Genomic DNA, 16316 nt, shown 5'->3' on the forward strand with positions numbered 1-16316 from the left:
GGTTGGGACGAGGAGGAGGAGGAGGTGGCGGCAGCGGCTGCAGCGTCGGGAGCGGCGGAGGGGAGGGACGGGCTGCTGGGTGGGGGGAGATGAGGCAGGCGCAGCTGGGAGGAGGGACCATTGCCGCACTGGAACAGCTGGGCAACCCCTGTCGTCGCCGCCTGACTCCGCAGCGGGAGCCAGAGACCCAGGCCACGCTCGGCGGAGGCGGGCAACCCACACGGCTCCTCGGCTCTGCCTGGGGAACCGGAGCGGCGGCGGGGGGGGGGCGCTGCACAACAGTTGGGGGTGTGTCTTCTCCCCTCTCAACTTCGGAGGATCTACTACGGCAACTTCGGAACGCCCCACAGATACGGCGGCACCGGGGATTGGGGGGGGGGGGTTGCGAGAGGGGGGGGGGGGAGAAACCTCGAACCTGCCCTCTGAAAAATCTGAACCTCGATCGAGTTGAAGCCAAGCCTCGTTTACAGCTTATTGCTGGTGCCTCTTCTCCTAGGCCTGGGCAACCGGCATTTTTAAAAATATAAATAATGGAATATATGCAACTTGCAATGTATATGTGTGTACATGTATGAGCATAAGGGAATAGCGGTGCCAACTTGAATAAAAAAAAATGGGGGGGCAGGTAAGCCTTGTCCCCCCACATAATCAGATCACATGATGTGGCGTATGCACACCATTTGAATGGAAGTCTTCTCCCATCTCGACTTTGGAGGATCTGATTCTTCTATGGCATTGACTTTGTGGGGGTGGCCCCCTCAAATATTTTATGGGGGGGCATGAAGGGACCTCAACCCATCAGAGTTGGCTCCTATGTAAGGGAACATAAAGATGTAGCAAAGAGTCGTGCTGGATTAGATCAGAGGCCCATCTAGACCAGCATCTTGTAGCTTCTTGTGGCAAGGCATATGTCCATGGGAAGCCCACAAGCAGGACTTCCATCATCATCATCATCATCATCAGGCCCTTCATAGAATCATAGAGTTGGAAGGGGCCCTGAGTATCATCTAGTCCAACCCCCTGCAATGTAAGAATATGCAGCTGTCCTGTACGGGGATCGAACCTTCAACCACGGCATTCTCAGCACCATGCTCTAACCAACTATCTGGGATTATCAGAAGGAAAGGGGCTTCTGAGCTTGGAGGCCTGCTTGAATCATAGCTCCATGTTACATTTACTTTACATCCACCTGTCTTCAAACAGTCTTCACTGGACCCTTTTGTCACTTCAGCAGTCCAGTGAGAGAGGTATGGCAACTTATGGTGACTGGCCCAAGGCTAAACTTCATGGCCGAGTGGCAATTTGAGCCTAGTTCTCCCTAGGTCAAGTCACTGCCCCACAGCACATCTGTTGGATAATACAGTTTCTGCTATTCCTCATTTATCCCCTATTCCAGATGTCCCACTATGGTATAATCATCCAGACATTACTTCTCTGGTTTGTGCCTTACAACCCAGTTTTCCCTTTGGACAAGCAGAAGTTTTGCCCTTGGAGATGCAGATAATCAACATTCTGTGAGCCATATAGACACCCAATATAACACTCTTGTTTCATTTTTGGAATGGTGCATTGGTACAAGCAAGATCTCTTGGCTCTGTTGGTATTGTTGCATGCCACCCCAATCTCTGAGCAGTGAGAGAATCCAGGGGTTCCAGGCGTTTACCCAGGGTTCCTTTTGAATGAGGCACAGCAGAGACTGTGGCAGATAAATGGTTGACTTACACATATATACAACCCGAGCCTACGATGGAGGGGTTCACAGCATTAACACCCCAATAGAGCCTTACTTCTCCCAGCCTTGGATTCCAGGGATGGTGCTCTTTCTAGCTTGCTGCTTTGCTTCTAGCTTCTGGGCCATGTAACTCAGCTCTCCACTCCTGCCTTTTGTCTTTTTAACTAACAGAAAGTTGAGACAGGAAGCCGATCCATTTGCCCTCTGGCACAGAACCCTTTGTTTCTTTTATTGACCCAAACTTAGTGGGCCATTACCAGACTGGCTTGGCTATTCCAGCAATTGAATCTGTGCTAGTTCCAGGAATTGGAAGGGGGCCTCAGGCATACAACCTCCCTGCCTCTCCCCCCCCCCTAAAAAACCCCACCTCATAACACTCTGTATCAGAATAAGTTTAGTCATGTCACTGCTACATCTTTGTCTTGTTCTGTGTCTTGCACTGCTTCAGCGGAGTTATCTTGAGTCACTGTTATAGTGCAATATTCCAGGTGACTTTCTTTCATAGTGTTATTTTGTCTTGCAAAGTATATAACAAGTGATATGGCTCTGGGGAGCTTCCAGATATTCTCTACTGCACCTGTTACAACCCATAATCTGGCAGCCACAGTTTGCAACCTGGCACTGAACGCTTGCGCAAGCTCTGTGTACTTGCAGCACCTTATCCAGTGGGAAGCCTTCTAAATTCTTAAGACTACTTGGGCCTTTGTAACTGGAGATGCAAATGCACCCTGGGATACTTCCATATCCCATCATTCAGTGTAAAGTTGCCACCATTGTCTGCTTAGCTCAGGTTGTAGATGCTATAGAACATATACAGGATACTTCTTGCTTTGCTTTGGAACTTTGAGCTTGCAGACCAGTGACATGCAACATGGTCTATATGGGATGGTGGTGATATGTATTCCAATTAAGAACATAAATAAGAGCCCTGTTGGATCCAGGCCCAATTCCTATCTAGTCCGGTATCCCCTTCTGATAGTGGCCTACCAAATCCCTGTGAGATGCCTGTAAGCAAGGCCTAAGTACAAGCTGTGCTTTCCAGCAACTTGTAGTCATCAGCATACTGCCTGTGACAGTGGAGGCAGAACACCACCTTTGTGGCTAGTAACCAGTGATACAGATAAATCCTGTATGAATTCCTCTAAGTCTCCTTTAAAGCCATTCAGGTTAGTGGCCACCACTGCATCATGCAGATCCTCCAAGTGTCCCTATTTTCCACGGACGCCCAAGATTTGATCCCGGAATGTCCCACTTTTCCTTAGGAGGTCCCTATTTTCATTGGAGAAATGTTGGAAGGTATGGGATTATCCAACCCCTGAGCCATCTGAAGGCTCATCTGTATGGGGAAGCTTTGGTTTTTTTAGGTTTAACTTTTAAAAAAGTTTAATGTTTGATTATGTTTTTATATGTGTTGGAAGCTTCCCAGAGTAGCTGGGGCAACCCAGTAAGATGTGTGGGGTATAAATAGTAAAATGATCATTGTGGAATGGGACTGCCTGGATAGTTCAGTTGGTTAGAGTGTGGAAGTGGTAACACCAAGATTACAGGTTGGACTAGATGATCCTTAGAGTTCCACCCAACTCTATGATTCTATGAAAATGAAACTGTGAAGAAATACTTTGTTTTGTCTGCTCTGAATGTTCCCACATTTGGTTTCATTGGATGTCATTGAGTTCTTCTCTTATCATGAGAGATGGGCTCCCTACCCACTTTTCCTATGCTTTTCCTAATGCTTTTCCTACACCATACATCATTTTATACATAATCTCCCTTATTATCTCATCATCTTAAGTGATGTTACACATGTAACTTGAAAAATTCTCCAATATCATGAAGTTTGTGGTACAGTTGAATTGACTCCCCCCCCCCCCCGAGGCACAATCTATGACTTGTTAGGTTGCAATCCAAAACACATTTTCTGCAATTGCCCCTATATGCAGCATCATAAATTCTTTTATTCAGATGTATTTTAAGGATGCATCTTTTTGCACAGATTTTCCCTCATCCACAAGACTTCAACCTGTATCACTGGATTTCCGTTTTTAGCTCTGTTGCATAATTTTATGAAATCTACGGTTTCGTATATCTCTTAAAATGTTTTAAAATGTTCCGTTGTTTGGAAATAAATTTTAATGATGAATAAAATCCATTACTGGGAGTAAGTCCCATTGAACTCATTGAGGTTTACTTCAGAGTAAACATGTACATTCATTACAGTGGTACCTCGGGTTACATATGCTTCAGGTTACATACGCTTCAGGTTACAGACTCCGCTAACCCAGAAATAGTGCTTCAGGTTAAGAACTTTGCTTCAGGATGAGAACAGAAATCGTGCTCTGGTGGTGCGGTGGCAGCAGGAGGCCCCATTAGCTAAAGTGGTGGTTCAGGTTAAAAGCAGTTTCAGGTTAAGTAAGGACCTCCAGAATGAATTAAGTACTTAACCCAAGGTGCCACTGTATTGACAAAGTTAGTAGCAGCACCATTAGGACAGCCAGGTACATAATAGCCCTGAACTGATCCCAAATGATAACTGTGACTACTGCCATTGCTGCTTTATTTATTTTTAAAAAATTAATACTGCCCTTCACCAAATTTGGCTCCAGAGCAGTTTGCACAATGAACATCTAAAAGCAATAAACCCACATAATCAGATAAATTAGCAGCTAGAACAAAGTCCATCAGCAAGATTTTAAATAATTGAAATGTATAAACCTGAGAGAATGTAAAGTTTCTTTCTCTGGCATCCTAAATAAAAGCAGTGAGGTTAACCTCCCTAGGGCTGAAAAAGCTCTCTGTAGCTGTCAAGTACCTGCTTCACCCCCAATAAGGAGAAGACAGAGAGGCTTAAGCCTATTATTATTATTATTATTATTATTATTATTATTATTATTATTTTACTGTGCCCATCTGATTGGTTTGCCCCAGCCACTTCTAGCATATACAAAAACATAATAAAATATTACACATTAAAGATGATCAGATGATCAGAGAAAGGGGAAGGGTGGTATGGGCTAAGGCACTGCTTTGGGTCCATGGTCTCAAAGCATTTAGGAATAGTCAGTTGCTAGTATGCTGAGACTCGGAATTGGACAGGAGGTCAGCTGAGTTCTTTTAACACTATTGTTTGAATAGGCTTTGCGACTCAAAATCATGGCAGCTGTATTCTGTGCCAACTCAAATGTCAAAAGGCAGCTCTACTTTACAGTAATCCATTTGAGAGGTAGCAAGGGCATGGATAACTGTGACCAGTTTTCCCTGCCCTTGTGGTTGTCTCTGCCCAGGCGAAGCTGCAGCTGGTGCACCAGCCCACCAAGGCTACTTTATCCCAACAAAGTAGAATTCAGGCAAAACGTCAAGGTATAGAAATGATCCTTCCAGGAGAATGCAGTATCTTCCAAACCAAGATGAAAGTCCTCTCACTGGAGCCAAAAATCATCCTCTATTTACATGCACCTTTCAATGGCCACTATAATTATGTGTGCTCACTTGCAAGGTCTCATCACTTTTAAATAAGAAGTACATGTTTTCTTGAGTTACCCCAAAATTTGTTCTATCCCACAACAACAACAGCAACAACTATTATTATTATTATTATTATTATTATTATTCCCTGCCTTTTTCCCTGATAGCTTCCAGCTAAAATAGAAACAAATAGAAACATAGCTGGGGAAGGCAATAATTAAAGCAATCATTAAAAAACAATTAGCTATCAATATTATATACATATAGGTGATTAACAATTGGCTTTAGGGTGCACAGAAGCCATGAGAGGAAATCGCCAGATAGAATCTGGTTATTCTTCTAGATACAAGATGGCGCCATCTCTTCCAGAACATTCTTCAAAGTGCCCCAATACACATAATTGTGAGTTAATACATCCTGCAGGTAGCCACTCACCAATCCTTTAAACTATCATTGGTGCTGAAGGCAATGAGCTTAGATTATTAACTGTTGGTGAAAACATTATGGCTGCCACATGGCCATTTGAGGTCATTCTACACGGATGCTATTAGGTAGTTTTTGTAGTGGTGTGTGTATGACCCAGGCAATCTCATACCGTCCAACATTTCTCTGATGAAAATAGAGATGTCCTATTCAACAACAACAACAACAACAACATTTTACTATTTATAACCCGCCCATCTGACTGGGTTGCCCCAACCAGTGGCGTAGCGTGGGGGGTGCAGGGGGGGCCTGCCGCACCGGGCGCAACATCTGGGGGTTAGGGTTAGGGGGCGCAAATCCACGGGTTAGGGGGCGCAAATCCACGGGTTAGGGGGTGCAAATTACTTGCCTTGCCCCGGGTGCTGACAACCCACGCTACGCCACTGGCCCCAACCACTCTGGGTAGCTTCCAACATATATAAAAACACAACAAAACATCAAACATTAAACTTCCCTATACCTTTAATGTCTTCTAAAGGTTGTATAGTTACTTATCTCTTTGGCTTGGGGGTCGCATAACTCCACCCCCTTCAACATTTCTCTTATTAAAATAAGGATGTCCTAGCATACCTTCCAACATTTCTCCGATGAAAATTGGGACATCCTAAGGAAAAGTGGGACATTCTGGGGTCAAACCAGAAACTGGGACAGTTTCTGTAAATCCCAGGACTGCCCCTGGAAAATAGGGACACTTGGAGGGTCTGCAATCTAAAGCTGAGGAAGATTGAAGTTAACATTTGGTTTGTGGGGTGAGAGGTGAGCTGTATTTTCGGTTTACAGGCCTCAGTCTTCATATGATGAGCTATTCATGTGCGATGACTCATCATGTGGGTGGAACAAGCTTCTCTACACCACTAGAGATGATCTTCCTGGGTCTGTTTGCAGTGGCATGGAGAAAATCGTCTGATTTGCATATAACAATTTCCTGAGGGGTAGCTGTGTTAGTCTGTCACAGCAAAAGTAACAAAAAGTCTTTTAGCACTTGAAAGACTTCCTCACAGGGACTTTATTTCAGAAAGGCCGATTCAGCTCTGATATTTTGTCTCCACAATTGCCACAGTAGCTTTCATACATCTCTTTTTTTGTTCAGTCATGTTTATTCATTGCTATTCTGCTGCTTGCAATTCACACCTTTGGGCAAAGCTTGATTAAATGTATCTGGGTTGTGTTTTTTACTTCTCCCCCTCAGTCACTTCTTCCTCGCCCTCCACTTCCCTTTTCCGTTCTGAGCAAGCAAGCAGGTATTTCTGTATCTGTGTGTGCATAATTTTTATTAAAGAACAAAAACACAGACACACACCAGGAAAGGCACAAGAGTAAACTAATAACCTTAGTTACCATGTTTCACAAAAAGGGGCCTTCCACTTTTGTGGGGAAACAATATATATATTCATTTGTTTCTGTTGTTGTTGATGTTGTTTTTAAATAATAGAGAGGTAATAACTTATTGCTATTTAGCTATATTGATCTGCAATTTGATATGGCCAGATTGGGTTGGATATCAGTATCATAATAATAATAATAATAATAATAATAATAATAATAAATGCCCTGTAGACCCCATGTACCTTTTATTAGCCAAACCTTACATTGACCCATCCCCAAACTCACAAAATACCAAAATTATGATACAAAGGTCTTGCACAAACTTCCATGGGCTGGCACCCATTCCATCAGATGCAACCTGATCACACATTATTCACTAGGCTTTGGTCCATGAAAACTTATTCTGTAATAAAATGTGTAAAGTTTTGTAGATGCCACAGCACTTTTTGTTATGTTTGCTATTCTGGATGATGACCTACGTGTCAGCCATAATACATGTATTGGTCCTATGTGGTCTGTGAATCTTCCACCCCGTTCTGCTTTTAAGTTAATTCTTTAGAACCTTGCTAGCTTCAGTTGGAATGCTATCATGCATGATGACATTAGTAATGTGCATTACTTAAGTTTTTCATTGCCAGTAATGCATTGCACATCTATTTACCAAAATTCAAATTCAAATCTCCATGGTTTGATGAGCTGTACCCAAGGTTTCTAAAGGAGTTTATAGATGTAGTCTCAGAGCCTCCTTCTATAATCTTTGAGAATTCTTGGAGAACAGGTGAGGTACCTGCAGACTGGAGGTGGGCAAATGGGGAAAAAGAAGACCCAGGTAACTACCAACTGGTCAGCTTGATGATGATACCAGGAAATAGAAGCAATGATTACTAAGACCTAGCATGGGTTTCTCAAAAACAAGTAATGCCAGATGAAGGATTTGATCTCCTTCCGCAGGGCCTGTAAGACAGAGCTATTCCGCCTGCCCTTCAGTTTGAATTAACCTGATCCTCTATTCCCTTTTCCCTTTCCTCTTCTATGAAGAAACCCTTTCTGGAACCCCACATTTAAATTCTTCCCTGGTCTCCTTGCTGGCCCTAGTAGGACCAACTTGGCCAGTTAGCTCTGGTGATCATTTGATGTCTATTGACTGGGTCCCCCCCCCATGACCCCTGAATTTTTGAATTTTATTGATATTGATGCTGTATTTTATGTTGTATTTTATGCTGTTTTATGCTGTTTTTAAGTAGCATTTTAATCAATGTTTTATATTTGCTGTTAGCCGCCCTGAGCCCAGTTTTTAAACCAGGAAGGGCGGGGTATAAATAAAAATTTATTATTATTATTATTATTATTATTATTATTGAGTTACAAGCTTGGTGGATCAGGGGAATTATGTGGATATAGTGTATTCTGATTTCAGTAAGGCTTTTGGCAACGCTCCCCCCCCTCCCCATGATACTCTTGTGGAAATGCTGGTAAAATGTGGGCTAGATGATGCTAGGACTCAAACCAATGGATTCAAGTTACAAGAAAGGAGATTCTGACTATGCATCAGGAAGAATTTTATGAGGGAGCGTCTCCACCCCCATTGTTGTGCCCGGACACTGAGGTCCAGTGCTGAGGGCCTTCTGGCGGTTCCCTCACTGCGAGAAGCCAAGTTATAGAGAACCAAGCAGAGGGCCTTCTCAGTAGTGGCACCCGCCCTGTGGAACGCCCTCCCACCAGATGTCAAAGAGAAAAACAACTACCAGACTTTTAGAAGACATCTGAAGGCAGCCCTGTTTAGGGAAGCTTTTAATGTTTAATAGGTTACTGTATTTTAATATTCTGTTGGAAGCCACCCAGAGTGGCTGGGGAAACCCAGCCAGATGGGCGGGGTATAAACAAACAAACAAACAAACAAACAAACAAACAAACAAACAAACAAACTATTATTATTATTATTATTATTATTATTATTATTACACTAGGAGCTGTTTGACAGTGTAATGGACTCCCTCAGGAGGTGGTGGACTCTCATAGAATCATAGAATCATAGAGTTGCAAGAGACCACAAGGGCCATCGAGTCCAACCCCCTGCCAAGCAGGAAACACCACCAGAGCACTCCTGACATATGGTTGTCAAGCCTCTGCTTAAAGACCTCCAAAGAAGGAGACTCCACCACACTCCTTGGCAGCAAATTCCACTGTCGAACAGCTCTTACTGTCAGGAAGTTCTTCCTAATGTTTAGGTGGAATCTTCTTTCTTGTAGTTTGGAACCATTGCTCCGTGTCAGCTTCTCTGGAGCAGCAGAAAACAACCTTTCTCCCTCCTCTATGTGGCATCCTTTTATATATTTGAACATGGCTATCATATCACCCCTTAACCTCCTCTTCTCCAGGCTAAACATGCCCAGCTCCCTTAGCCGTTCCTCATAAGGCATCGTTTCCAGGCCTTTGACCATTTTGGTTGCCCTCCTCTGGACACGTTCCAGTTTGTCAGTGTCCTTCTTGAACTGTGGTGCCCAGAACTGGACACATTACTCCAGGTGAGGTCTGACCAGAGCAGAATACAGTGGCACTATTACTTCCCTTGATCTAGATGCTATACTCCTATTGATGCAGCCCAGAATTGCATTGGCTTTTTGAGCTGCCGCGTCACACTGTTGGCTCATGTCAAGTTTGTGGTCAACCAAGACTCCTAGATCCTTTTCACATGTACTGCTCTCAAGCCAGGTGTCACCCATCTTGCATTTGTGCCTCTCATTTTTTTTGCCCAAGTGCAGTACTTTACATTTCTCCCTGTTAAAATTCATCTTGTTTGTTTTGGCCCAGTTCTCTAATCTGTCAAGGTCGTTTTGAAGTGTGATCCTGTCCTCTGGGGTGTTAGCCACCCCTCCCAGTTTGGTGTCATCTGCAAATTTGATCAGGATGCCCTTGAGTCCATCATCCAAGTCGTTGATAAAGATGTTGAATAAGACCGGGCCCAAGACAGAACCCTGTGGCACCCCACTAGTCACTCTTCTCCAGGATGAAGAGGACCCATTGATGAGCACCCTTTGGGTTCGGTCAGTCAGCCAGTTACAAATCCACTGAGTGGTAGCATAGTCAAGACCGCATTTTACCAGCTTCTTTACAAGAATATCATGGGGCACCTTGTCAAATGCCTTGCTGAAATCAAGGTAGGCTACATCCACTGCATTCCCTTCATCTACCAGGCTTGTAATTCCTTCCTCATAAGTTTTTAAGCAGATGTTGGATGGCCATTTGTTAGGGCTGCCATATATCTGGAAATTGGGCTTGAAAATGGCGTCTGGGTGGATTTTCGCTGATAAAAAAAGCTCAACAACTATGTCTGGATTTTCACTTTTGGGAATATGGGAACCGTACATTTGTCATGGATGCTTTGGTTGGGATTACTGCATCGCAGGGGGTTGACCATCCGTATCCCTTCCAACTCTCCAGTTCTGTGGTTCTATGAAATCTGCACCTGCCTGCATTTCATAGGCCTATATCTCACAGATGAGATGGTAAATTTGCATTTGCATGGTACCACTTGAGACTGCAGACTCACATGACTGAATACTCTTCCATGCTCAGAAAAACAAACAAACCACACGCTGCACGGAGAAACTAGAAATCAGAGAGAATAGGTCTAGGTTGTCCTTTTCCCAGACATGCATATCATCTATGTGCAGGAATGTGGTTTTGCTGGCAATTTTGGTGGTTTTCCATGGAAAAGGGTTTCAGCAGTTATACTGTCCAGAAACAGATTTACCACCTCATATGATGTTAATGAAAACTAGGCCATTCACTGATTGCACGAGCGTTGGCTCTTCAATTGAATGAGTTCACTCAAGACTTATTTCACAGGAAATGCTGTACTTATAGCAAGTTTACAACTTATTCTGCACAAGAGAGCCTTTCAGCTCAAAAGGTTATTCTCTGTTCATTATGTGATGAACTGCCTTTTAGTGTCTAGTCAATCTTGGCTGACAGGAAATGCAGGATCAAATCACAGACACAAAGCTAATAAAACCCAAGAAAGAAATTAATATTAAAATGCACCAACCAGCTCAAAAACCTAGAACGAAATTTTTTAAATCACCAAAGCCGGACTGTTTAACTGATTTAAGATGCAGGGGTGTCAGGTGGTGACTTGAAGAGATGTAGATCAGGGGACAGAGGTATGGCGCTTCATTCTGTTGCCACTACCCTTAGCTAGGTAAACATGGCACATGAAAAGAAGCACCCATAAGTCATAAGGTAAGGCTTGGACAGGGTTAAACCACAGAGCCTAGGACTTGCCGATCAGAAGGTCAGCAGTTCGAAGACCTGTGACGGGGTGAGCTCCCGTTGCTCGGTCCCTGCTCCTGCCAACCTAGCAGTTCGAAAGCACATCAAAGTGCAAGTAGATAAATAGGTACCGCTCTGGCGGAAAGGTAAATGGCATTTCCGTGCTCTGCTCTAGTTCGCCAGAAGTGGCTTAGTCATGCTGGCCACATGACCCAGAAGCTGTACGCCGGCTCCCTCGGCCAGTAAAGCGAGATGGGCGCCGTAACCCCAGCATCCGTCACGACTAGACCTAATGGCCAGGGGTCCCTTTACCTTTACAATATGTAGGCTATAGAAGCAATGATATATTGCTAGTACAGTAGCAATGTTCTTAACTTTCAACAACAAAATAATAATAATACATATTGCTCCCTCACTTGCCACATGAAAGTATTTGGGATCATGTTTACATCTTTGTGAATATAAGTGTGCCCAGAACAGTTTATTAAACTTGTACATATGGATTCTCACTAAGGGAAGGGGGTGTTAACTCTTTTCCTCCCAGACTCATTCTCCAAGAAATTTGTAGCTGAGCCTTTTAGTTTAGCCATAAGAGAAGGAATTTAGACAGTATGTACCTAGTTTAAGATGCTGTTCTGTTGTGATTCTCTGCTTCAGACTAGCTTAGCTGGGTGCCTTACATCTGAGTCTAATGCACTAGAAAAGAATTAAAAAAACAACAACAACCCCACACCCAGACATTTTGCCAAATTTTAAAAATCCGCCGGGATAGAAATTTAAATCCTGAAAAAGAGGACGTGTCCAGGAAAAGGAGGACATATGGCAGCCCTACCTGTCACCACCTTGCACTGTATAGATAGTTTAGTAACTGGTTGTCAAAGCTACGAATTTAAGAGTATGTGGGAAGCTTGGAGCTTCTCCTTTCAATACAACTCTGTCTCTCCCAAACCTTCCAAAATGTGCAGAAGTAGCTCCTCCTCATTCCTGTGGTGATATTAACAGACAGCCACTGTTTACGTAAATGCGTACTTTTTCATTATCATACCTAAACAGCAGTTATAGCCACGTAAATAAAATGTTTTCAATTGATGCTGAACTCCTTTTGGACTTGCTGGGGTTATTTAGGTTGGAGTGTGCTGTGTTAGTGCTATGCTAATACGACGTCACAAAACAAGCCATAACTGCAAAGTTGCAGGAATGCATTGCAGGCACATAGTGTCCTAAATTTTTAAGATGGAAAGCCAGAACTTCCTGTTATGTCAGCAAAGATGGTTACTCGACAGAAAACAGTTTAAATGCATGTGTTTGATTTTTAAGTTTTCCATGAAGCTCTCAGCCATTAATGTGTGAAAACAGTGACATATAGGGACCATGTCAAATTTACACCTTTGAGTGTTTCGGAACTTTGGTCCTTTGGTGAGCATGTGGTTATCTAAGGAATGTGGCTATTCTAAAGAATAGAAATATTGGTATTTGATCATATATATTTCAGTAAGTCCCTGACAACCTCTCCAAAGCTGCACAACCTTATGTTTCTATGGGTTCGGTCCAGAGATTCAAGCATGTCCAAATTTCCCCATTCACTTTATTTTAAAAACGCACAGAAAAACCAGAACACTTGTCCAAGTTTCCTGGATTTGTCAAAGGCATACTGGCAGTAATTACATTTTCTTTAGGAATGTGTTTCCTTTAGCAAAGGCACTTGCTTTATTCTCCACTAATCTACAATTCGTGGCAAAGGCTGTTAGCTATCCTTTTAACTTCCAGGCAACCCTCAATTTATCAGATTATAATGGTTCTCAATTACATGCTTTGGGTAGATGCATTTCGAATATGAAAGGACAAACCCCAGAACAATACATACATAGCCATTATATGAGCACTCACTGATTTATTTTGAATAATTTTCACGGGTAAATATTTAACTTGCAATCCTGAAATTGTTGCAGTGTGAGACTAAGAAAGGAAATGCAACAACATTTTTATGTCAGAACACAGAAATGGATGGCGTTTAAAGATAGAGGTATTTAAAAAATGGTAATGGCTGTACCGTATTTGAGGCAGCTTTCATTAAAGAATAGATGGGTGAGCTGTAGTGCTCGATTTTCAAGGAGAATGTAGCTATAGCGCAGTGATGGTGAACCTCTTAGAGACCAAGTGCCCAAACTGCAACCCAAAACCCACTTATTTGTCGCAAAGTGCCAACACGGCAATTTAACCTGAATACTGAGGTTTTAGTTTAGAAAAAACAACTCCTACATTAACATCTTTTGTCTGAAAAGGAAAACACAATAACAGAGCTTTCAGTGATACAAACAACTTTTTATTGAAAGGCAAAAGATTGCATTATCCTTTTTTGGGAAATCATGAAAAAGGGAATTACTCCCAGAGAACATGGCCGCTTTGATAATTTCCCTTCAAGAAACTCTTCTTTGGGAGATTTCAAAGCAGAAGCTGAATGGCCATCTGCCATGGATGCTGTAGTTAAGATCCCTGGACTTTGATGATCCTCAGGTTACCTTCCAACTCCCCACAATCCTCTGATTCTATGGGTAGCCTGCTGGGATGCACTTCTAAAGATCACTCATGTGGAAGGGAACAAAATGGCGCCGGGCTTACTGGCAGTTCTGAACTGAGGAGCTTTAAGAAAGTGGAATGGAACCGTTCATGTTTCTGCTGCAGCCTGTAGCCAGTTTGCCGCCTGCAGGCTACTCGCGCATGCACGGCTCTACTCGGCGCGCATGCACGCTGCCCCTACAAACTCTGTGCTGGGGCGACAGAACACATGCCCACAGAGAGAGCTCTGAGTGCCCCTTCTGGGACGCATGCCATAGGTTCGCCACCACTTCTATAGTGGGCATAAAAGAAACCTGGTCAAATGAAGAGGAGCAGTGGGACGTGGGTATCTCTGAATACAAACTCTATAGGAAAGTTGGGGTAGGGTTTACAGTGGTACCTTGGTTCTCAAACTTAATCCGTTCCGGAAGTCAGTTCCAAAACCAAAGCATTCCAAAACCAAGGCACACTTTCCCATAGAAAATAATGCAAAGTGGATGAATCCATTCCAGACTTTTAAAAACAACCCCTAAAACAGCAGTTTAACATGGATTTTACTATCTAACAAGACCATTGACCCATAAAATGAAAGCAATAATCAATGTACCACTTTCACACAATCAATCAATCAATCAATCAGTAGCTGAACTGGGTTCCACATAGTCACAAAAACAAAAGAGGGTTACAGACGCTTCAGGTTACAGACTCCATTAACCCAGAAATAGTACCTTGGGTTAAGAACTTTGCTTCAGGATGAGAACAGAAATCGCGCAGCGGCGGTGCAGTGGCAGCAAGAGGCCCCATTAGCTAAAGTGGTGCTTCAGGTTAAGAACAGTTTCAGGTTAAGAACGGACCTCCTGAACGAATTCACGTCTTAACCTGAGGTACCACTGTACTCAGTAAACGTGGGTAAATGTGTGTCCCAATCACAGCAAAGGGGAAACATTTTTAGATACCCTAAATTCCAGACCCTCCAAGTGTCCCTATTTTCCAGGGACAGTCCTGGTTTCTGATTTGATCCTGGTATGTTCTGCTTTTCTTTAGGACAGCCCTATTTTTATGTTGGAGGGTACGGAGTTATCCAACCACCCAAGCCATCTGAAGGTATAGGGAAGTATTTTAATGTTTAATGTTTAATTATGTTTTTATATATATTGGAAGTTGCCCAGAGTGGCTGGGGCAACCCAGTCAGATGGGCAGGGTATAAACAGTAAATAATAATAATAATAATAATAATAATAATAATAATAATAATGGAATAGGACGTCCCTATTTTCATCAGAGAAATTTTGGAGGGAATGAATTTTCCAGAGTATTTTATCTCTCTTCACAGGGAATTCTGGAAATTGTTGCTGACTGTGGTGACTAAGGGCATTTTCACAACTCTCTGCACCCTTAATGAACTACAGCTCCCAGAATTCTTTGGGGAGGGGGAAAACCATAACTATTTAAAGTGGTATCATAGTACTTTAAATGTATGGTGTGAAGCCAGAGAAAGTCATCTCCTGAAACTTTGATTTTCTGTAGAAACATTGTGGCTATACTGGCTATACTGACCTAGACAAAGTTCCCTATTTTTATTTGTCATGGGTAGTGTAATGGTTCTAGGGGTTGCTCGTGCGTAAACCGGTGCAACACCTGGCTGGGTTGCCTGAGTGAACCTTTTCTGTCCGGACAGCCACTCACCCGTGGCTGTCTCAATCACTGGCAGAATCCGTCAGTGGGCGTTTCTTGAACTTCTTCCAGCAAAGAAGCTCTTTGATGCCTAGTCTCCTCCTACTCTCCCTGCGCGGAAGCCTTCTGCGCAAGGAGGGTGTAGGCAGCGGAGGACCCTTACTCTCCCCGCTGGTCCCTGGCAAGGAGTCATGGGACCGCCTCGCCAATTCCCCCATCTGCCCCCCTTCTCCACTGGTGCTACGCTGATTCTCTTCCCCAGAAGATGGGCTGCCTCTCCATCCCGGGGCACTCTCTGGGACCCCTCCGGAGCCCGCTCTCTCCCTCCGGCCCTGATGGCAGTTCCCTGACAGGTAGTTAATGTTCTATGAATATTGAAGGCTTGAAACCCCTGTCTTCACCTTCAGAGCTTATAGGCTGATGAAATGTATGTTTACCAACAAGGCACATGTACAGGTCAGTAAGGAGGAAATGTACAGTAACATTGTACGAAGATTGTTAAGAATAACTTCTTCACAAGTAAATTATTATTTATTAAACTTCCATACCACCCTACACCCATAGACCTCAAGGTGGTTCCTAACATAAAATGACAATATAAAAGAAACACAAAATACATAATAAAAATAAGAACAAAGACAATACAGTGATGCCCCGCAAGACGAATGCCTCGCAAGATGAAAAACTCGCTAGACGAAAGAGTTTTCCGTTTTTTGAGGTGCTTCGCAAGACGAATTTCCCTATGGGCTTGCGAGTTTGTTTCCTTTTTCTTAAAGCCGCTAAGCCGTTAATAGCCGCTAAGCCGCTAAGC

The sequence above is a fragment of the Podarcis cretensis genome, assembly GCF_951804945.1.
Source record: "Podarcis cretensis genome assembly, chromosome: 12".
Lineage (NCBI taxonomy): Eukaryota > Metazoa > Chordata > Lepidosauria > Squamata > Lacertidae > Podarcis > Podarcis cretensis.